Here is a 23,111-nt window from a genome sequence, read left to right on the forward strand (position 1 = left end):
AAATATATAGTTTATAAGAGAGGAAATAACTATAAGAAAACTAAAAGGCAGGAGTTTAGTACTCCCATGTCTTAGGCATGTAATAAAATTTGCATGTTCTTTTTCCTGTAAATAAAGAAAAAATTAGAAGACTTTCTGGGAAAGCTGTTTTGCTAATGCAAATTCTGCTTTTTCTTTGCTTTCTGACAAGATTATAAGATTCCAGAATCCAGATTTATCCTATTCTGTATGTTTGCAGAGTCAGGTGTAATGCATGGTACATTGTAAATTAATGAATATATTTCCTATTAGTCATAAATTTCTCAGTAATTAGTCAATCAATAAATTGAGTTTCTGGTGTTAAATGGGTATGGAGGTCTTTCTGGGGGAACAAATTAAAGCATTCAGGATATACTGTCATTTTGTCATTTTTCAAAATAAAATTATAATTTGAGATGAACTGTCATTTTGCATTTGTGCTGGCATTTAAATGTTTTTGAGTTCTTTGATAATTTGGGCAATATGACAAAGAATTTTGCTATGAATTTGGTAAGATCCAAAGTCTTCCTGGAAGTTGATTCATATTTGATAGAAAAAGAAAATGTGGGATTTATTCATCAATTCAGACCCTTAGTGCTCTAATCTTGAACCAAGAGATCACCAGAAATCAATCTTTTGGGATTAAGTTAACACTCTTCTGCTGAGTGTGGCAGTGTACACTGTAATCTTGGGATATGGGCAGGAGGATCACAAGTTCCAGGCCAGCCTTAGCAACTTAGCAAGGCTCTGAACAACTTAGAGAGACCCTGCCTCAAAAGAGAAAATAAAAAGGGCATCACAAGATAGTTCCACTTGTTCAACATTACTTTTTTAAAAGGAACTATAAAAGAATAATTTAGAGTACTCTTTAGTTCATATAAATCAAAACAAAATAATAAATGCCTTCTTGATTTCAGTATCAAGAAAAAAAGTGACTTTTTTTCCAAATGAACTTGAACTTCTATAATCACAATTATTATTCAATGTATTTCCACCCATGTTCCACTAGGGTAGAGATTATGCCTTATTAGTTCACCATAAACTACTCAGTTTCCAATATATATTTAGTGTTTAAAATGAATGGCATACACATCAATGGAGAGAATGTTCCAACAAGGAGATATGATCAATCACATCACATGCTCATAAGAACTGTGAACTATCTACTAGATACAGCAATAAGGAGTTATTTACAACCTTTGCAAGTGTAGTTCATTAAAAATCTAGATTACAATGAGTTAAAAAGAGTGATGGGGATGATGTGGAGAAAAGTGTAGAATAAGTAGAATAATCTCTTCCAGAAGTTTAGCTCTTTAGAGAAAGCAGACTTAGAGTGGTATCTGGAGGGGAAAATAAGAAATAGGTGAAGGTTAGTTTTTGTTTTATAATTTCGTAGAGGCTTAATTACAATTGGTAAATGTTACAAACCAGTAATGAGAAGGTCTGGAAATGTGGGAGAGATAGGCGATGATTAAGAGCATAAAGCAGATTTCTCAACTGGAATTCCCATGAATATGGGTATGTCACAGGTATTGAGTCATTCACTGATCACCTTTGGGGTGGACTGTAGGAAGATCTTCTATGCCTGCATCTTGAACAACTTCTTTGGACTCTTCTGAGGGTAGCTAGAAGAGAACAAATATAATGGCATGCCCCTGTACTCTCTACAAGTCATAAGAATGATGGGCAACATTTAGCTCTTCCTTCTCCATCCTAAATCTCAGAAAATTCAGACTAAGAGCACATTGCTGCTGTTTGTGAGAAAGAAGCCTATGAAGCAGCTGCTGATGTTCATGTTCTAGATGCCCTGGACACACAGCCTGATCCTAAAGTATCCTGGTGTGGGGAATGTGAGAAGTCAGGACAGGGCCTCCCAGTAAGTGCAGCTACAGGGAGTAGCCCAGGGAGCAACCTCAAATGTCAGTCTTCACACTGTTTACACACATCTTGTTCCTTGATGTGTCTGTCCTTCATGTGTCCCAGGTCAGCTGTAACAATGAGTATTATAACTCCATCTTTTTTTTTTTTTTTTTTTTTTTTTTTTTTGTGGAGCCGGGGAGTGAACCCAGGGTTTTGTGCATGTAAGGCAAGCACTTTACCAACTGAGCTATACCCCCAGACCTCTCCATCATTATTTTGACACTCTTGAAATAAAATAGTTCAATTTGATTCAAAACTCACCTGGATTAACATGATATTTTTGTTATATTTTTGCAATGAGAAAAAATTTAAAAACTATTAGAGTTTATAACCGCTTGTCAATTATAATTGTAAATATTAGGTGATTATTGCATTCAAAATTTCTCTTGATGGGGACTACTGAGAATTCAAAAAGATCATCATTAAAAAGTCTTGGTTAGGAAAGTTTTATAGCTATTTCAGATTTAAACCTAATATTAAAAAGTAATATATTGAGAAGCAAGCCCATATTTTAAAATATATTGCTTGGAAGTTTTATGCAATTCAATATTTTTTCAAGAAAAGTCAGCATTTATTATATTTTCTCTTGTATTTTAAATTTTTAGTTGCTATGTATTTATTTGGTGATTTATTTACCAAGGCCTGTATAGATACCTCAACCTTATTCAATTTTTTCTAGTGAACTAAACAGATATTGGCATTTTTCTGTGTGTGCCATGATATTAAAAAGGCTGGGGCATACCTAACCTAGAATTTCTGAGCAGAGAGAGGGATGGAATAGTGCATAGGCGAACAGATCAGCATAACTAGGAGAAGGGCTGACCATTGAGGAACAAAGAGGAAGAAGCTAAAGAAAGGTAGAGAATGCAGTCCAGTTCATACATCTGGGAAAGACAAGGCAGCTAGGGACATGTGCAAAAGAATGATTGTAATTATGGGTGATGGAATGAATGTTGGGAGGGAAGAAGTGATAATAATTACAGATAAAGGTAAGGGTATCAAAGACCTGGCAGTCACAGAGATGTCAAAGAACGGTGTTCGTGGGGCTATGTATGTGGGAGAATTGGAAGGATATGATGTTTACTAGATGGTGGGTTGTAAATATTACATATTCAATGGGTTTACCCCATGGCCACAAAAGACTTTGTCATCATTAAAACAGAAGGAAGTAAAAGGGAAGTTAACAATGTTGGGTTCCTGGGGTTCTGAGCGGCTGATTAGTTCTAGTTCTACAGTTTGATTATTCCCCAACTATTGGAGTGAGAATTTCAAGATTTTACAAGAGCTGAAGTCACTCTGGTTGATAATGGAAGGAGATAAACAACTGGGATATTGATGTCCACATTGGAAGAAGTCTAAATTTATTCCATGTAAGACCCACGATAGTTTTCAGTTTAATCAAAATGGAGCACTTCTTAAAGATCCTCCAAAAGGCAGGCTTCCCAAGGGACGTAAATTCCCTGATAGGCTTTGTGGTTCATTCCAAATAAGCATTGTTTTATACAAATTATCTTTCTAGACAATTACCCCAGCTCTTCCTTGCAAGCACATTGCCATTCGTGAGTCCTTTCTATAGAGAAATCCTGCCTCTGCCGCTGTGAGTTTCTCCTAAATGTGATGTAAGGGAGCTTCAAAAACCCTGGAGCCATTCACAGTGTGGCTGCCCCAAACCCCCAAACCCCATGATCCACCAACCTCAACCTGCTAGGAAGCTGGGATTACAGGCAGCAGTGAGAAAATGGAAGTGGGGCAAACCTGAATGGAAGTTCAGACTCAAAGACTAAATAATAGTGGTAGTACTTTTTTTCAAACCCTGATTAGCATAAATTTGGACCAATAGCATTGACCCAAGTGCTGTATAAACCCCTAGACTAGCACACTCAAGCTGCAACCCCTGTTGGGTCCACTGTCACCTTGTGAAAGTTCTGTTTCTGTTCATACTTGAATAAATCCTACTCTTACACTCAAGGGAAAAAAAAAAAAAAAATCCCGGAATCCTAGAATACATTAGAATTTATGCTGGGACATATTCTCTTCCTGGAGATTTTGTGCTTGATTTCCTTTCTTCAGTAAAAGAGATGAAGAAAAACATCAAGAAAATTATGGGGTTCATTTATCAATATTAAAATGAATCCAAGAATAAAAAAATCTAATCTCTAAGTTTGCAAATCATATAAAGTTGAAAAAAAATACCAAGCACAGGATCCAGCATTAGTTTGTATGCAGTAAATGAGTTACTTTTTATTTTTGCTGAAGATTTGAAATACTAGAAAGGAATTTGAAAAAATATATATATAGAGAGAGAGAGAGAGAGAAAAGGAAACACACAAGTGATGTAATCCAGGCTGTTAATTTCGAACTACTCCTGTTGAAAACTGCAAATAGTTTGTCCAGCTCTCTAATTAAAATTTAAAACAAGAAATTTATTTTAAAGGACACATAAGGCTTCCAATGATGAAATATTCCTGTTCTAATCAATACTATTCAGTGAATTACAATGTTTCTTTTTTTTCTTTTATCCCAGTTCTATCTCTAGTACCCTGAGTATTGTAGTCAAACATGAATCTGTCTACTTTGTTATAATTATACAGTCAACTCTTTGTCAAATGTTAGAGGAGAATTTCTTCCACATCTAGATGACTCTCTATTGAGGAGAATCTTTTCTCTACAATGAATATTTGAAAAGAAAGACTCTGAATAGCCATCCTCTGCTTTTCTTTCTTGTATGACAGTTTCATTTTTAGGCAGAAGCAGGGAAGAAAAAAAAAAAAAACACTCCACAGGAGGTGACCCTAGCTGCAATGTTCCTCAAGCTGTCAATCAACCAGAGAACCATCTGTCCCACTTTAGATTTCAGGAGCCATCATGCACATCTGCTGTGTCTTTTCTAATGTCACTTATAGAACCCACTAAAAGCTGTTAGATGAATTACAGGAACCAGCGTGCAGCTGCATGGGCTGATTTTGAATTTTTGCAGCTGGGTTCTACTCGTCAATCTCAGTTTTGAAACTATTTTTTTTTATGAGATTAGAACCACAAAGTGAATAATTCATTTCATAATAATAACTTCTAAGAGAGTGGGTCCTAAATTTTTGTTCTCTGAAAGTTTAAAAAAATATGTATATAATTTAACAATACCCACCAAGTGTTTAAAAATTCAAGACAACTATAAATATTTAAATAATTTTTCATGAGTTCCCCTTAAGAAAAAATATTACCTGAAAAAAAAGAAGTGTTTATAAAACTGACTCACCAGCCAAGTACTTTCTGATAGGGAAGCAAGTTTGATGTCTGCCATAAAGAGGCTAGATGTAAAGATTCAGCCTAGAAAAATATTAATAGCTTGAGGCCAGTTTCTCTACATCAGCCTCAAATTGACCAAAAGACAAATATAGTATTGACTTCTTTGTCTTTGAGGGAAATGAGGATTTTCACATTCTTATAATCTTTTCTCAGAATTTTGAAAACCCACTTCCCTAGAATATTAACTATAGGAAACTAGTCTTGGCCAGTATTCTGAAAATTTTGTTTTTTACTCAGTATTAATTTGTCTAGTATTTTCATATGGCTTTATGATAACATTACAACATAATTATTTGTTTACCTGATTCTTGCAAGTAAAGAGACTTTCCCCCTTGTTTACATCAATAGTAACATCTTATCAAGCTCTTTAACAAGATATTTAGTTACATGACAAGTCATGGTGTGTAACTGATGAAGTCTTGTGTTATTTTGTGAAAGGGCCTTCCGTAGATATCCATATCTACCTGTTCACCTTCATTTACCTGCATCTGTGTCCATGTGTTCTGTCCCTCTTGTTATCATGGCTCTTCTGTGTGTGCTCCTATCCAAGATCAGCCTGTGAGGTAGATTCCATCCTCTCCCGCCTACTCAAGGTTCTATCTACTTTCTCCCCTATCCTTGATTTCTCTTCACTGTTGGAAAATTCCCGGCATCTTACAAATGTGCTACAATTCTCTCACCCTTAATAATAACAACTTCCAAACTTCTCTTGACCCCCACATTCCCATATACTTACTTCTATTTTAAAAGTACATGAAGAAGACCAGGTGTGATGACACATGCCTGTAATCCCAGCAGCTCAGGAGGCTGAACAGAAGAATCATGAGTTCAAAGCCAGCAACAATTTAGCAAGGCCCTAAGCAACTCAGAGAGACCCTGTCTTTAAATAAAATACAAAAAAAGGACTGAGTATGTAGCTCAGTGGCTAAGTGCCCCTGGGTTCAATCCCTGGTACGAAGAAAAAAAAAAAAAAGTCCTTGATTAAATTGTCTACCCTTCCTGTGTCCAAGTCCTCTTCTCCTGGTCTCTCTTGGGCCTACTCCAAACATGCTTTTATCTTCAGCCTTCTACAGCAAATGCCTTGTAAAAGAATCCATGAGCTCTATGTTGCTAAATCAATTCTTAAATTCTCAATCCTTGTATTATTTGGCTTATTCTAAAGCATTTGGCACAGTTTTCACTTCTTCCTTAAACATTTTCTTCACTTGGTTCCAAAAAAATCCCAATTTTTCACTTTTTTTTTTCTGTCTTACTGACCACTCTGACTCTTGCTGGTTCCTCCTCATTTCTTTGAGTTTGAAATATTGGGGTACCCTTTGACTCAGACCATGAACATCTCTGTAGTCATTTTCTTAGTAATCTCATACAGTTTCATGGTTTTGAGTACCATCTGATAATTCTCAAATTTAGTTTTCCATTCCAGACCTTTCTCTGGTACTCCAGATTCATAGACAGGCCTAATTTGCATCTCAAACTTTATATTCCCCAAACCAAATTCCTGGTCTCCAATCCCACAAGAGAAAAAAATGAACCTCTTTTTTTCAGTCCTCTCTATCCATTTGAAGGCAATTCCTCTTTCCAGTTTATTAAACAAAAATCCTTGGAGGTATCCTTGCCCCTTTTCTTTCTCTCATGCTCTACATAAACTGTCTTGGAAAACTTTGGCTCCATTTTCAAAGTATATCCACCGGTTGGAATGTGGTAGAATCTTTGCCTGGCATGCACGAGACTCTGGGTTCAATCCCCAGCACTAACGAAAAAGCATATCCATAATCTGATTCCTTCTTATTAGATCTGCTGTCACCACCGTGGTCCTCATCACCATAATCTTCTCTTGTCTAAAGAGATGATTATGACAGAAGGCTCCTAACTTTTTCATTTTTTATTTTTTAGGCAGGGGGAGGGGTTACTGGGAATTGAACTAGGGATGTTTTACCACTGAGCTACATTCCCCACCTTTTTCACTTTTTATTTTGAGACAGGGTCTTGATAAGTTGCCCAGACTGGCCTTCAGCTTGTGATCCTCCAGTCTTCATCTCCCAAGTAGCTGTCGTTACAGGCATGCTCCACTGTGCCCACCTGCTCTTATATTTTCCAACATGCCAAGCAGGCACCCATCCTAGGTCTCATGTAATTATTTTTTCCTCTGGGTAGGATATCTAAGTGCCCTCAAATATCTGTATGATACGATCTCTCATCTCGTTCCACTTTTAATGAAAGTTCATCTTCCCAATAAACCTTTTTTGATCATCCCGTTTAAAAATTTCGACTTCTCAAAATCTACAAGCAATCAACAAACATATGAAAAAATGTTCACCATCTTTAGTAATAAGAGAAATGCAAATCAAAACTACACTAAGATTCCATCTCACCCCAATTAGAATGGCAATTATCAAGAATACAAGCAACAATAGGTGTTGGAGAGGAAGTGGGGAAAAAGGTACACTCATACATCGCTGGTGGGGCTGCAAATTAGTGCAGCCACTCTGGAAAGCAGTGTGGAGATTCCTTAGAAAACTTGGAATGGACCCACCATTTGACCCAGCTATCCCACTCCTCGGCCTATACCCAAAGGACTACTACAGCATACTACAGAGATACAGTCACATCAATGTTCACAGCTGCTCAATTCACAATAGCCAGATTGTGGAACCAACCTAGATGTCCTTCAATTGATGAATGGATAAAGAAACTGTGGTATATATATACAATGCAATATTACTCAGCTATAAAGAATTGTCGCTGGCTCTTTGCGGTTCCAAAATCCATGGATATTTGTCACCGCTTGCAGCAACAACTTGCACGGGTCTTATGGGTGGTGGAGTGGAAACTGAGGCACTTCTATCTTTCTCTTTAGTGCACTGCTTTCTTGCTTGTTTATAGAGGATAGAGGAAATGAGGTTTACTTGCTTTGAGAGGAGAGAGAGAGAGAGAGACTTTGTTTCTTGCTTGTTACTTGCTTTGAGAGGAGAGAGAGAGAGACCCCGCTTATCAGAGAGAAAGAAACTTTGCTTAAGAGAGAAACTTAGAAAGACAAGCTTTGCTTAGAGCTTAGAGGAAGAGACTTGCTACACCTTAAAGTCCTGCATCCTGTGAACTAAGGGTACGCCCACCCAAGGTGCCCTAGTGATGCGTCTCAGTTCTCCGTTCCGCGATCTGCTTTCCGCCGCTGCCCCTACTCGCTGCTGCCGCGTGTGTCTTCTTCTGCTGTTTTCCTGCTAATGGCTGCTGTGTCTCTGTCTCGCTCCGCCTACGCTTATATCACCTCCAGGAGGCGGAGAGCAGGGCCACGCCTCTTACGCAAAGATTAGGCCAGACGCTCCGAGCAGGCAATTAGTGCTCGAGAACACAGGCACATACATTGTGTGCGTGGACGAGAAAATCACCTGAGTGTGCTTATGTCAATTAACCTCCTCGCTGCCGATGTAATCAGGCGCCATCCCGGCGCCGCCAACATAACACAGCCCCCAACAAAGAATAATAAAATTATGGCATTTGCAGGCAAATGGATGAAATTGGAGAATATCATGCTAAGTGAGATAAGCCAATCTCAGAAAACCAAAGGACGAATGATCTCGCTGATAAGCGGATGATGACACATAATGGGGGGTGGGGGGCAAGAATGGAGGAAGGAGGGACTGTATAGAAGGATAAGAGGGGTGGGAGGGATGAGGGGAAAAAAAAGAAGAAGAAGATAAGGTACAGGGCTGGGGATATAGCTTAGTTGGTAGAGTGCTTGCCTCAGGCACAAGTCCCTGGGTTCAATCCCCAGCACCACACAGGAAAGGAAAAAAAAAAAAAAGATGTGTTACTATGCCCTGTTCACTGAGGGAAGGAAGTGCTAAATTTCACAAAAGGTACAGATACAAGTGGAAGAAATGGGGCCAGTACAATCCACCATGAAGGTCATCAAAAGTAACCAATACCACCCTGAATTCTTGTGGGGTGGGGGGGCAAGAATGGAGGAAGGAGGGACTGTATAGAGGGAAAAGAGGGGTGGGAGGGGTGGCGGGAAGGGAAAAAAATAACAGAATGAGACATAAACTATTACCTTATGTAAATGTATGATTACACAAATGGTATGCTGTTACTCTATGTACAAACAGAAACAACATGAATCCCATTTGTTAGAAATAAAAAAAAAAAAAAAAAAATTTCGACTTCTCACTAAGGCCCTGGGTTCCATCCCCAGTACTGCTGCAACAACAACAAGAAAAAAAAAAATTGCAACTTCTTTCTTCCTTTTCTCCCATCCTCAACTACTATTCATCACTAGCATTTCCTGTTCTTCTTCCATAGCACCACCACCCAATTTATTGCTTTACTTACTCCTTTTATATCTCTGGGTGAGCATTGTGAGGGCAGGATAGTATTTTTTCACTGACAGATCCTTAATGCTGGACAGGTGCTCAACTAATATTTGTTAAAAGATTAAATGAATAAATGAATCATAGCCATTAATGAGTATATACCAAATGCCAGGAACTGAATAAGAAGCGAAGAGGTTAAAAACTAAAATGCAGCAAAAACTGACACACACACACACACAGAGCTCCTCCAAAACTAATACACTCTGCCTATAAAAAGCTAAGTTCTTTGGTGGAGATAATATCTAATATGTGTCAAGCACTTACTTTGTGCCAAGGACTAAGAATTTTATATATGTTGTTTCATTTAGTTCTCAAAATAAGAAGTAGATACTGTTAAAATATCTGTACAAACAAGGGGATCAAAGCACAGAAGTTCAGAAACACAATCAATGTCATATAGCTAGTAACCAGTGATACCGGCATTCAAATCTATACCACCTGGCTTTGGAACCCATAAGCTTAACTACTTAAGTGTATAATTTATAATGTAATAAATGTTGAGCATCCCTAATCTTCAATCCAAAATCCATAATGAAGTTTGGAACTGAAGTCTTGGATTTTGGAACATTTGAGATTTCAGAATTTGGGCTTGGGGATGTTTAACCAATAATGTGATTGGGGGAGACTAAGTCATTATAGGAAAACATGACAGGACAGGCTTTCTGGGAGAAGCTATTTCGAGGGCCTGAAAAAGTGCAGCATGTGCACCAACAGGTGAGAGAGTGGGTGCTTCAGTCATCCTAAAAATAATGTCACTGTTATAGATACAGAATAAAGTGGTAGAGAGCAAGTGACAAGAGCTACACAGTACACAGAGGTCATCCCATGAAAGACTTCCTATGTCATTACAAGGATTTTATATTTTATCTTAAAGGCAATAGGTGGATTTAAACGAGGTAAATAAGATCAGATTTAAATTTTAGAAAAAGCACTAACCTCCGTGTAGGTAACAGATTAAATTAAAGGGAAGGAAGCAAGCTCCCTTAATAGGGCTGTTTTTGTAATCCAAAGAGGGAAAAAGGTCTGAACTAAAGTGGTTAAAGTGTTGAAGACAGGCAAACAGATTTAAGAAATAATAAAAATACATAATCAAAAGGACATAATTACCAACTAAGTAGGATGGCTAAGAAAAAGAATGACTTCCGGGTTAGGTAACAGTATTGGATGATGGAACCGTCAACTGATATAGAGAATAATGGGGGGAGAAAATTTTGATGGAGTGGGAAGGGTATTTTCTTTCAAATGTTTCCCCAAATTTAAATGACAAATGCTGAACATGAAACTGTAAATCAATAAAACTTGAATAGTTTTAAGTTTAGAAGACAGAGAAGGGACTTTACCTTTCCTAGAGATCATTACTTTATAAAGTCATCATATAACAGCATATTCCATACAACCATGTGAAAAAAAAAAGTAAAACTGCTCACCACCTACATTCAAATATCATTTTCTTCTAAACACCTGTAAACTTCTCAGACTTAGATTACAGGCAAACTTAGATAAAGAGACATGAGAGATTTTTGATAAATCTTATATACCTTTTCCCAACATATCCAAAATCGTAGTATTAGCCATATAAGAATTCGAATTGTTCACTATGTGGATAGTTCCTGTATTAATAATCTATAGCCATATAATAAATTATCCCAACATGTAGCAGCTTAAAATGACATGTATTTATTATCTCACAATTTTTTAGGGTTGGGAATTTTGAAGTGGGTTAGCTCTGGGGTTTTGGCTTGGGGTCTCTTATGAGGTGTGTCAAAATGTAGTCTGTCACATTCATCTGAAGACTTCACCTGAGCCTGGAGAACCCACTGCCAAGGCAGCTTATTTCCAGGGTTGCTGGCAGGGCCTAAATCCTTCTCCACAGGGCTGCTCTGGTATGAAAGATCCAAGAGACAGAGGAGGAAGTTGTAGGGCCCTTTATGACCTAGTATTGAAGGTCACACACTGTCACTTCCTCCGTATTTATTTGTCAGAAGCAAGTCACTAAGTCCACTCCACACTCAAGGGCAGAGGAATGAAGTTCCACTTCTTGAAGGGAAATATATCAAAGGCCTCGTAGACACATTTTAAACCCACTAGAGTCTCTGACATGTAGAACTATAACTTGATATCAGGGTAGTCTGTCAAACAAATGATTATGTTTTTCCAGAAAATGCAGTCTATCTTCCATACCTCCAATGTCTCACTTCCCATTTATCCATTTACTCTTCAAATTGTTGTCTCTGTGTGTGTGTGTGTGTGTGTGTGTGCATGTGTGTGCATATGCGCATGTGTCTGGTGGTTAGGATCAAACTCAAAACCTCACACCTACTAGACAACCACTCTACCAGTGAGCTAGAGCCCCTGTCCAGACTATTATCTTTTAGTTCACCTCTTCTCTGAGCTTCTTCCCTGAAGGTCACTTGTGACCTAGTTGCTAAATTAAATGGATAATTTTCGCAACATACTTTTATATCTCTGCAACAATTGACAGTGACAATCACTTCCTATATGAACCTGTCCTTTTGTCTTCTAACACAGTATTATTTTCTAGTTTTCTGTTGTTATATCTTCATGTTTGGGGAATCTGAATATTTGTGGAATATGATATTCCTCAAAGACAGCTGCTCATTCGTGCTGGTGTTTCAAATCCACGGAAGTTCTTTCTTTCTCTTAATTCGGGACTGTGTTCTCAGAAGCCATGCATGTTGTACGTATACAATCTGTTGTTTTGCACAGCTGTATGTGCTCTGTGCTGTGTATCCTCCACATTTTACCTTTGAGCCCACCCAGGCATGAATACACAGTCTACTTAGAACATCTTACCACAGTTTGCAATACAACCAACATCCTTGAACATACTCGATGAGAGAAGTCTTTGGGACTTCTACCAGAAGGAGTATGGCTCTGTGTATCCTTAACTGGACAAAGCACTGCTATATTGATCAGGATGACTGCACCAGGCCGTGCTTCCACCAACAGTGCATGAGGCTTCCTATGTATGTCCCCACAAGCCCAGCAACTCTTGGAATTCATACAGCTTTCTGATTTTTGCCAATCTTTTCAATATGCAGTAATGGTCTCGTTGTTTTTGTCTGCATTTCACTGCCACTGGAAGTATGGTCCTCTAGGAGAGGAAAGCACAGTTTATTTGTGTCCTAGGGATGAAAACAAAGTACCAAATGTTGGATGACTTAAAACAACAGAAATTTATTGTCTCGCAGTTCTGGAGGCTGAAAGTCCAAAATCAAGATGTCAGCAGGGCCACCATCTCTCTCCTGACTCAAGGAGAGAACTCCTCCTTGAGTCACATCTGATGTTTGCCAGCAATGCTTGTGTTCCTTGGCTTGTACATGCTTTGCCGTAGTCACTTGGCCACCTTCTTCCTGGATGTCTTCACATTGTCTTTCTCTGTACTCATAGATTCTATTTCTTATCTAAATTCCTTCTCTTCCTCCTTCTCCTCAGCCTCTTCCTCCTGCTCTTTCTTCTCTTTCTTTTAGGACACTAGGCATATTAGATTAGGGCCCACCCTAATTGCCTAATTTTAACGCAATTAATTCTGTAATGACACTATTTACAAATAAGGTCACACTCTGGGTTGTAGGGGTTAGAATTTCAATATGCGTTTTTTGAGGCGTACAGTTCAACCCATCACAAACAGTACATTTACTTCCACGTGAAGCACTACCAAATTAATAAGAAGTCATAAAAGATTAGAAATAATATAATGATACTGTGATATATTGTGTTACACACTGAATCAGTTGAACACTGAAAGTGCTTACAATAAAAAAAATCAGACAACTTGAGCAGAAAATAAACTGCCAAATTTAAAAAAATAAACAACTATCACACACCATGAGCAGATCTATATGTACCATAGCAAACATTTATTGTTGCATCTATCCAGCCTTCTTTCTTCCTTCTTTTAGTGGCAATACCCTGATTTTCCTTTGTGAAACAAGTGTTGCTCACTTTCCATGTGGTGAGGTTGAGGTTGATTTCTATCACCCAGTTCTAGCTATGGGCCCACAACTCAAGCTGGGCTGATGACTCTCTATTCTGGGTTGGTGGTATATCAGGAAAAGAGATTCGCTTCTTCCCCCAGGGTTGCTCAGCTGCTGGTACCTGCTGGGAAGGAAGCCACTGCAGAGGAGAGCAGAGACTGGAAGAGAGAGACAAAGTTTTCTTAAAACTGTCTTTGGAGTACTTGCATCCAGCAGCACTGGGGTAGATTCACTTCTGGACCTTGCAGTTATATGAGTGAAAAAGAAATCCATTTTTAAATGAATATGGTTTGAATTGGTGCCAAATTCTTGCCACAGAAAGAGTCACAATTACCACATGGATTGATTCAGAAAGATGTCAATGAAATACTACAAAGACAAAAAAGTGAGATATCGAACACATACAGGATGATTCCATTTTTTGGTCAAAAAAATAAGCGAAAGTAAGAAAACAATCCTGGAAGAATAGAGTTGACCCTCTATATGTGCAGGTTCTACATTTGAGGATTCAACCAAATGCAGATAGAAAATATATTTTAAAAAATCACATTTGTACTGAATACATATTTGCTTTTTTCATCATTTTTCCTAAGTAATTCAGTACAGAAAATATTTACATAGCATTTACATTTCACTAAGCACTATAAGTAATCTAGAGTTGATTTAAAGTATTCAGGAAGATGTGTATAATGAATACTGTGCTATTTTATATAAGGGACTTGCGTATTCATGGGTTCTGGTTTCCATTGGGGGTCCTGGAACCAATCCCCTGCAGATTACCAAGGAATGACCCTACTGATAGAAGAAATTATCAGCAATAATATTCAATATCCCTGAGAAAGTTAGCACATTTTCCCATTTAGATGCTAAGTCTGTAACTACACTACCAGATTTGCCTCCAGATCAAAATGCATAGGAAAGGAGGAAATCTGGGATATGCTCAAAGGGAACATTTAAAGTAAGTAATCATAATCTCTTAAATTTGTATTGTACTTACTTTACAAATGGTGTTGAATTGTCAGAGAGCTCATATAGATCTTGTTATTACCTCTTTACAAGCAAGAAGATGATACTGGAAGAGATTAGACTGCAAAAATATTTTCAGAATCTGCGAATAACTAAGCTGAAATTTGAATTCAATTCTAGGCTTAAAAAAAAAGAAGAAGAAAGAAAGAAAGAAAGAAAGAAAGAAAGAAAGAAAAGAAAGAACAAACAGAAGAAAAATAAAGCATTGCAGCTGCTTCAGAATCTATAGAACCTTTCCCTAGAAGATGCCCATGATATATTTTTTCCTGTGACTCATTCTGAAAAGTCATTTCACTCCTTAGGGAAATTCCACAGTATTATTTTTATCCTTTAGGAGTATTTTTTTCTTGATGTTTAATTTTTATTAGAAATATTCAATATAATGATTACTTTTGTAGTTCTTCAAAAATAATCAGATTTCAGGAGAAATTTGAATAAGGCAAATAGCTCCAGAGATTTTTAGTATTATTCTGGGGTAAGAATGAGAGGGGAGGATAGAGGTAAAATGAGAAGCTCTTATTGACCAAAACTGAATAAAATATTTACAACCTAAACGTTAATGAGCATAAAGAAAATAAGCAGAAACGTAATTGGTCTACCTAGAGAGGGAAATGACATGTTGATTTAGAAAAATAGGCAGCAACTTTAAATAAATCTGAGCAGGAATCCTGTTTGTCCTTAAGGCAGGGCAAGAAGCCTGCCTCTCTCACAAAGACCAGCAGAGGCCATTAAAGGGAATTTTAGGAAGGGAGTGACATTGTTAGAATGGCAACAGAGGAAGTTGATTTTGGCAGCAGTTTTGGGAAAGGACTTGAGGAGGAAAAAAACATGGAGAGAAGACTTTTCTCCAGGGGAGTCATGTCTGTGCGACCCACATAGGTGGAGTGGAGGTGGGGTTACAAAATGGGAGAGACTGGGCAAGCCGGAGTCGTCCGTTTTAAACTTTACAAGTAAAGTTTAAACGAACTTTTCTAGTTCGAGTCCTTTTAATCCACTCTTATTTTTCAGCTGTCTTCCCACTATACTTCGAATTCAGCTTTCCTTAGGACTTACTCAAAATCATGGTAATAATTGTGTATTTTGAAACTGACTGTCTGTTTCCACCACCTGCATTAACCTTATGCTGTGTCCTGACAGGACCCAGACATGTCTGATCAGTTTTCAAGTGCAACCATGTGGGCATTCCAAACTCCAGTAATAAGCATTAACACCTTGGGCTTGAAATGCTAAAATAAAACAGCCATTGTCTCGAGCATCATTCTGTGTCATGAATTTATGTTAGGACGCGGGGGCAGGGGTAAAAGGCTCTTACTCAGGCTCTTTCAATAGCGTTGAGCTTGTTGGGACATGAGTTTCAATTCTTTGAACTGTAGTCCTCCCACTGTTTATCCAGCACAGCTCATTGTTGGATAAACACTTAGTAGCCTGTAAGTTTTCTCTCCTTTTTGTTTTCTATTTTGAAACTGCCGCTAATTTCATTTGTACTGAGCTGCTTTATATTTTAAAACTATATCAAGACTAAATGTGAATGTTAATGCATGGGAATTATAATCACAACTGTCAAAAAGAAAATCCTATACTAAGCAGTTATTGTTTTCATACCTGTTATTTTTTTAAATCATGGAATTTAAGGAATTTAAGGAACATCAATTACCAGACTTTCCTTTTTTTGATGACTTAGGTCCTTAGGGACAGAGTCATTATAGCACATCAATTTTCATTGGAATACTCCAGAAAAGGCCGATGCCAGCTCTAGGTTGACACTTATTTTATGTCAACTGAGGGATTCTTAGGGTAAACAGGTAGAGTTAATTAAACCACTGGCAGATGTGCCAGGGAGTTACAGCATATGCCTTTGCACACTGAAGGCAAGAATTTTCCAAGCAAATGTATTCTTTTTTTTTTTTTTTTGGTAGTGGGAATTGAACTCAGGGGCAGTTGAACACTGAGCCACATCCCCAGACCTATTTTGTATTTTATTTAGAGACAGGGTCCTACTGAGTTGCTTAGCACCTTGCCATTGCTGAGGCTGGCTTTGAGCTTGTGATCCTCCTGCCTCAGCCTCCCTAGCTGCTGGGATTACAGGCGTGCGCCACCACACCCAGCCACAAATGTATTCTTGGTGGTTAAATGGAACTATGTGTAGAAAGACTTGAAAGGATTTTAAAAAATCCTTGAGAACCCCATTGGCACAGGTAAAATCAGGCCTTTGCCTTCTGTCATACCACCTCCTGAAGGGAGGGCCACATGGCTAGCGATGGGCACTATACCACCTGCCTCTCTCCCATGAAGTGAGAAGATATCAGGCACAAAGCAGAGGCTATAAGGAGGAGTGAAGCCCACTTTCCCCTAAGTGACCACATAATTAATCCCTTTAGGCCAACTGTCTTATATACTTACAGCAAACACAAGTCCAAGCCCCCTCAGTCATTATCATTCACAGAGTTAAGAATATCAATTGGTCTGAATCACTTTCCATTCCTCCCTGACCAAAGACTCTCCACTGTGTGCTACAGAATCTGTGGGTCCTCATTCTCTCCACTCTCCCAAGCAGTAGCCAAGTGTCCCCCATACCTCACTTACACAGCACCTACAGGGATGTCTTTGTTTCTCCATTGCTGCTTTTGAATATTTTTATTGTTCTTTCTCCCTAAAAACAAACAAATAAAAAAAACACACAAAGGAATAAACAAACAAAAAAACTCTCAGCTTCTCTGAAGCACACTATCACTTCCTTCCACTCAGACCCCTACCTCTCTTTATTGAGTCATTGACCATTCTCTTGTTAATGTTTTCCTACTCAACAAAGATTTTAGCATCTAGTCTTCTCTCTCCACCACTACCCCGTGTTCCTATGTTTGGTGACTTCAGCATCCACAAAAATTATCCTTGTAAAGACCCTAGCCTCTCAGTCCCCTAATCTATCTTTCTTTCTTGGGGGTGGGGGCAGTACTGGAGATTGAACCCAGGAGCACTTTACCACTGAGCTAAGTTGCTAAGGCTGACCTTGAACTTGCAATTCTCCTGTCTTAGATTCCTGAGTTGCTGGCATTACAGATGAGTGCCACTACACCCAGCTAATCTTATTTCTAACATTATTTTCTTTCACTCCATTTCAGTAAAACACTATCATAATCATATTCCTTAGAGGATTTTATCATTATCACCTTCAAAAACATTGAGTTCTAGAATTCCATTCTTTTCTATCCAATCATCTCTTTCTAGCTCTACCATCATCATCACCCCCAACCAACCCCTTTGGTACTGGGGATTGTACCCAGAGGCACTTTACCACTGAGCTACATCCCCAGGCTTCTTTCTTTCTTTCTTTCTTTTTTTTCTTTGGCGGCACTGGGGATTGAGCTCAGTGCCTTGTGCTTGCAAGGCAAACACTCTACCAGCTGAGCTATATCCCCAGCCCCCTCTTTATTTTGAGATAGGGTCTCACTAAGTTGCTTAGGGAATGGCTAAACCTTTGAGGCTGGCCTCAAACTCGGCTATCCTCCTGCCTCAGGCTCCATAGCCACTGGGATTGAGATTATGGATTATAGGCATGTGCCATTGCACCAGGTCCCAGCCAACCTCTTTGGGGCAGCCAATCTAGTGACCCATCACTTCTTCACTGTCCATCTTTCCACTCATGCTGTCTTTTTTCCTTACATGGTTTATTGTAATCAATCATTACTCACACACACCCTTAACTGTCTGTGCTTCTCACTTTCCATCTTACTCATTAGAAAAACCTAGCCTAATTCTGGGTTGAATATAATTCATCATGTGTTTCATATCAGCACTGAGCAGTTGAACATTGCTAGAGAACAATATGCAACTATGCTGATCAATCTTGTTTTTATTTTTATTTTTTGCAGTGTTAGGAATTGAACTCAGAGCCTCAGGCCTATTAGGCAAGTGCTCTTACTGCTGAGCCATATCCCTAGCCCTGCTGACTGATCTTACTTCAAAAATGTTTTAAACATAAATTTCAAATCCATCCTTACTTGTTTAACAATCTTGTTACAGTCCCTGGTCTTTTCCACTCTCTACAATAATTATTTCATAGGTTCTCATCTTTCTTCAACTTTAAGCATCGCTACCATACCTCTCACTTTTAAATAATGACTTCCCTTCTTCAAGGAGAAAATGGAAGCAATTGGAAGAAAGCCACCTCATTTTCCCTTCACTAAATCTATCAGTCTGCTAGCACCGGCAGTCACACGACTGACTTTCCCCTGTTACCCTGCATCCACCATCGGTGCTCCCGTCCAAGTCAACCTTTCCACATGTGCATTAGATCCTGTCTGTTTAGCCCATCGACTATTTCAATCCACCTTTAGTCCCTGCATCCACATGTTTCCTTCTCCTCTTACCAGGAGTGGTGGTACATGCCTGTAATCCCAATGACACGGGAGATGGAGGCAGGAGGACTGCAAGTTCAAGGCCAGTCTGGGCAACCTAGTGAGGCCCTAAGCAACTTAACAAAACTGTCTCAACATTTAAAAATTAAAAAGTGGAGGTGGGCAATTGGAGATGTAGCTCAGTGTTAAAGCACCCTGGATTCAATGCGCAGTATGAAAAAAAAAATGAAGAAGAATAAGGTATGTATGTGTGCATGTATATATTTGTGGATTGATTAAATTGATTAAAATGAGACAGTAAACTCCACTGATATGTCAGAAAGTTCATAATCATATAATACTTAGGTTGTTGCTGATTCTAGTTATTCTTTATTCTGCTTTGACTTGGGTTATTTATGTCACAATGTACTTCTTTTTTCCAGTGGGATGTGAGATGAAGATATTGCTCTCATGATTAATGTATTAATAAGCATTCATGAAATCTATGGGGTTCTCTCTCTCTCTCTCTCTCTCTCTCTCTCCTTCTCTTTTTTTTTAAAGTCCTGGGGATTGAACCCAGGGACTTTCTACCATTGAAATCCCTAGCCCTTTTTATTTTTTTATTCTGAGACAGGATCTTCTTAAATTGCCCAGGCTGACCTTGAACTTGTGAGCTTCCTGCCTCAGCCTTCCTAGTGGCTGGGATTATAGGCATGTGCCACAATGCCTGGTTTATCTCTGAGTTATTTTTTTAAACAACCCAGGATTCTACTCCTCTATTACCTCTTTCCTTGTCTCTGTGTGTATATGTATGTGTGTGTGTGTGTGTGTGTGTGTGTGTATAGTGGGGGAGTCCACAGATCTCTTCACCATGCTCTTTTCTTTCCCCTTTATTTGAATTCTTATCCCAAAACTTGTTAGGAGAATTCTATTTGCCTTAAATTCTAAGCCAGTTTTGACACTAAATAACCTGGTGGCCGGGTTGCTCCCAGTTATTCTGGAGGCTAAGCCAAGAGGTTCACATGTTCAAAGCAAGCCTCAGCAACTTAGCAAGGTCCTAAGCAACTTAGCAAGATTCTGTCTCAAAATAAAAAATAAAAAAGGACTGGGAATGTGGTGCAGTGGTAAAGTGCCCCTGGGTTTAATCCCCAGGAACAAACAAACAAAAAACAACAACAAAAACACTCTAGGGGCAAAGATCTCATTCCTCTGTTGTTAACTACATTCACAGTAACTACCAAGAATCAGTGTATGGATGGAAAATAAAAACTCCCAAGCTTACAAACATAAACCTAGCTTAAAAAAAAAAAATTTTTTTTTAGGACCTAATAGAGAAAAAGACCCAATCCTTGTAGAAATCAAGATGTTTCATGTTGAAATGAAAATGAACATGTTTCATTTTGATTTCAAGAGGATTGTCATGTTAGAAAGTTCAGCAACCATCTTTTATAGAACTTCCTAGGAGTGAGCATCACTTGAATGGTGGAATAAACAATCATCTTGAGCATCATTGTGTGTCTCTGTCTTAACCTTATCGGGTCTGGAATCCAATTTTGTCAGCACATGAACAACAGACCCACTTCTTAGGACCAAGCTGACTTTACTGGAACATGTAATAATAGTATATGAGCCAGAAAGCCAACTTATTAGTTTACCAGAGGAACTATACTCAACATGGGAATTGGAATACATAAAGTCTGTATAATTAGTGCATTCGTGTAGGCAGACCTTATAAGAAGTCATATCAAATAATAAGTGTGCTTGGTAAGTAGGGATTGGAGATATACCACAGCACAGTGATTAAGACTCAGACAGACTTGACTTCAGATCTTAAGTCTGCCATGGAATAGCTCTGTAACCTTGAGCAAGTTACTTAAGCTCTGAATCCTTTAATTTCCTCATCTGTAAAATGGGGATAATAATAGTCCATGCTTGTAGATAGCTTTGGGGATGAATGTGGGTTTATTTCCTCTAGGAATAACGGCTTTCTTTAGGTCTCTCTTTCCTTCCTCCTATAACTGTAGCTTGTGGCATCCCTGTTTTTCTATTTTTTCTTTTTTTTTTTTTTGCAGGGTTAGGAAGTACCAGGGATTGAACTCAGGTGCACTCAACCACCGAGCCACACCCAGCCTTATTTTTTTGTATTTTATTTAGAGACAGGGTCACTGAGTTGCTTAGCACCTCGCTATTGCTGAGACTGGCTTTGAATTCTCGATCTTCCTGCCTCAGGCTCCAGAGCTGCTGGGATTACAGGCATGTGCCACCATGCCCAGCCTAGATCCCTGTTTTTCTATTGTGACATTGCACCCCAGCCCACAGGGAAATAAATGAGCACTGAACTCCTTATTTAAGTGGGGCCAATCAGTTTCTTTCACAGAAATTCACTATTTATTTATTTGTTTACTTAAATCAAATTAATTTAAAAAAATGTTTTTTTGCAGTGCTGGGAATTTACTTTATCCATGCCAGGTAAACACTCTACCATTGAGTTGTACCCTGAGTCCATCATTTGCAATTTAGGCCTAGGATTCAATCTGATCTGGTCTGTTTACATGAAGAGAATGATGTGAACTTGGTCCCCAAGTGGAGTAATGATGCCTGCCCATGTTCTGCCACAGTTATCTGAGGCTAGGTAGGCAGAGAAAGGTTGAGGTCAATGAAACAGACTTATCCAGAGACTGGAACCATTGTACTACAGAGAGAGGCTGGGGCAGCCACCCCACTGTTCCAGGTCCTGCAGAGGCTCAGCAGTTTTGCCCTTTCTTGAAATGTTTCTCTGTGTTCTGGGTTAAGAAGTTCTACTTCTTGTATAAGTTAGTCAGGCTTGGCTTCTGCCATTTGCAAAAAAAAACCTCAACCAATGCAGCACTACATGGTATTTTAAAGAAGTTGTACGTTAGCACAGATAAGAACACATGCAATAATAGTATTTCTGTTGCTGAAATTAACAGACTGATACTTGAGTCAAGGCATCCTTTCTCCCCAAGGGCTTGGAGGAAGGCCTCTAGCAGTATTCTGTGACTTTCCTATTTCTCTGCCTAGGCAGGTAATCATCCCCATTCTGATGGATATTCTCATCCTCTTAGATACAATGGCACATTCTATCCCTTTCAGACGTGTCTTATAGTGTTGGGAGCCATTCTGCCCCATTATGGTGACTTTGGATTTCTCCTAGGGTTCATTAGGTGTTGGCTTTACGGTGAGTGTCCAGAGCTCTTGAGACTTCTGTTATTTCCGCATTCCTTAAGGACACTGTACATAGTCCCCACACATGGACGAGAGTTTATGCCCCCACTTAGCCTTTCCATCTGTGGTACCGAATAAGCTGAGAGGACTCTGTTATATGTCTTATTCTCACCTTCCTTACATCCATTTATAGATTTCTTAGGGCCAAGCATGCGGGCTACAGCCAGACTTCGCTCTCCCCAGCTGCTCTCAGCACATCACAATTCAATATTACTCTCTTGAATTCTCTGTTAACTTTCTCAGGCCCCACTCTTTTGAGAATTTTTCTCTGATGCAGGTAAGGGCCTTGAAAAAACTTGAGGAAGAGCAGATAACGGATTTGATTAAATTACCAGAAAACAGTAGGAGATGATACTAGAAAAATAGATTGGGGTCTGCAATGTGATTGCCACTAAATAACAATGACAACAATAAACAACCACACCAACCCAGGTTCTCTGAGGCTGGCGGTATCTCCACGTCAGGAGGAAGAGATTAGCAGAAGTCCGGATACCTTTTCCCTTGCAGTCAGTATCGATTTCTGCCTCCGTTACGGTGGCCAGAGTCAACGCTTTTCCTTCGGCATTGCCACTTTAGTGGCATTTATTGCTATTGCCACCATCTTCACTGCTTTTGCTAGAAGTTATTGAGTCACAAGTGAAGGACACTTTTGATATCAGTACCATTTTGGAGGCTAGAACAAATTGTTTTCTTACTTGCATGGAAATTACCACGCTGACATCGTACAGGCTAAAAATGTTCACATTAGCAGGACTTCTATAAATAGATCCAAAATACTAAATTGTGTTGAGTGGGACTTCACAAGAGCCATCAGATATCTACATATGGTTTGTGAAATGCATCTGTGGAAAATATGACCTGCCAACATACCTGGGCATGCAAAGCTGAGGATTCTT

The sequence above is a fragment of the Sciurus vulgaris genome (genome assembly GCF_902686455.1).
Source record: "Sciurus vulgaris genome assembly, chromosome: 9".
Lineage (NCBI taxonomy): Eukaryota > Metazoa > Chordata > Mammalia > Rodentia > Sciuridae > Sciurus > Sciurus vulgaris.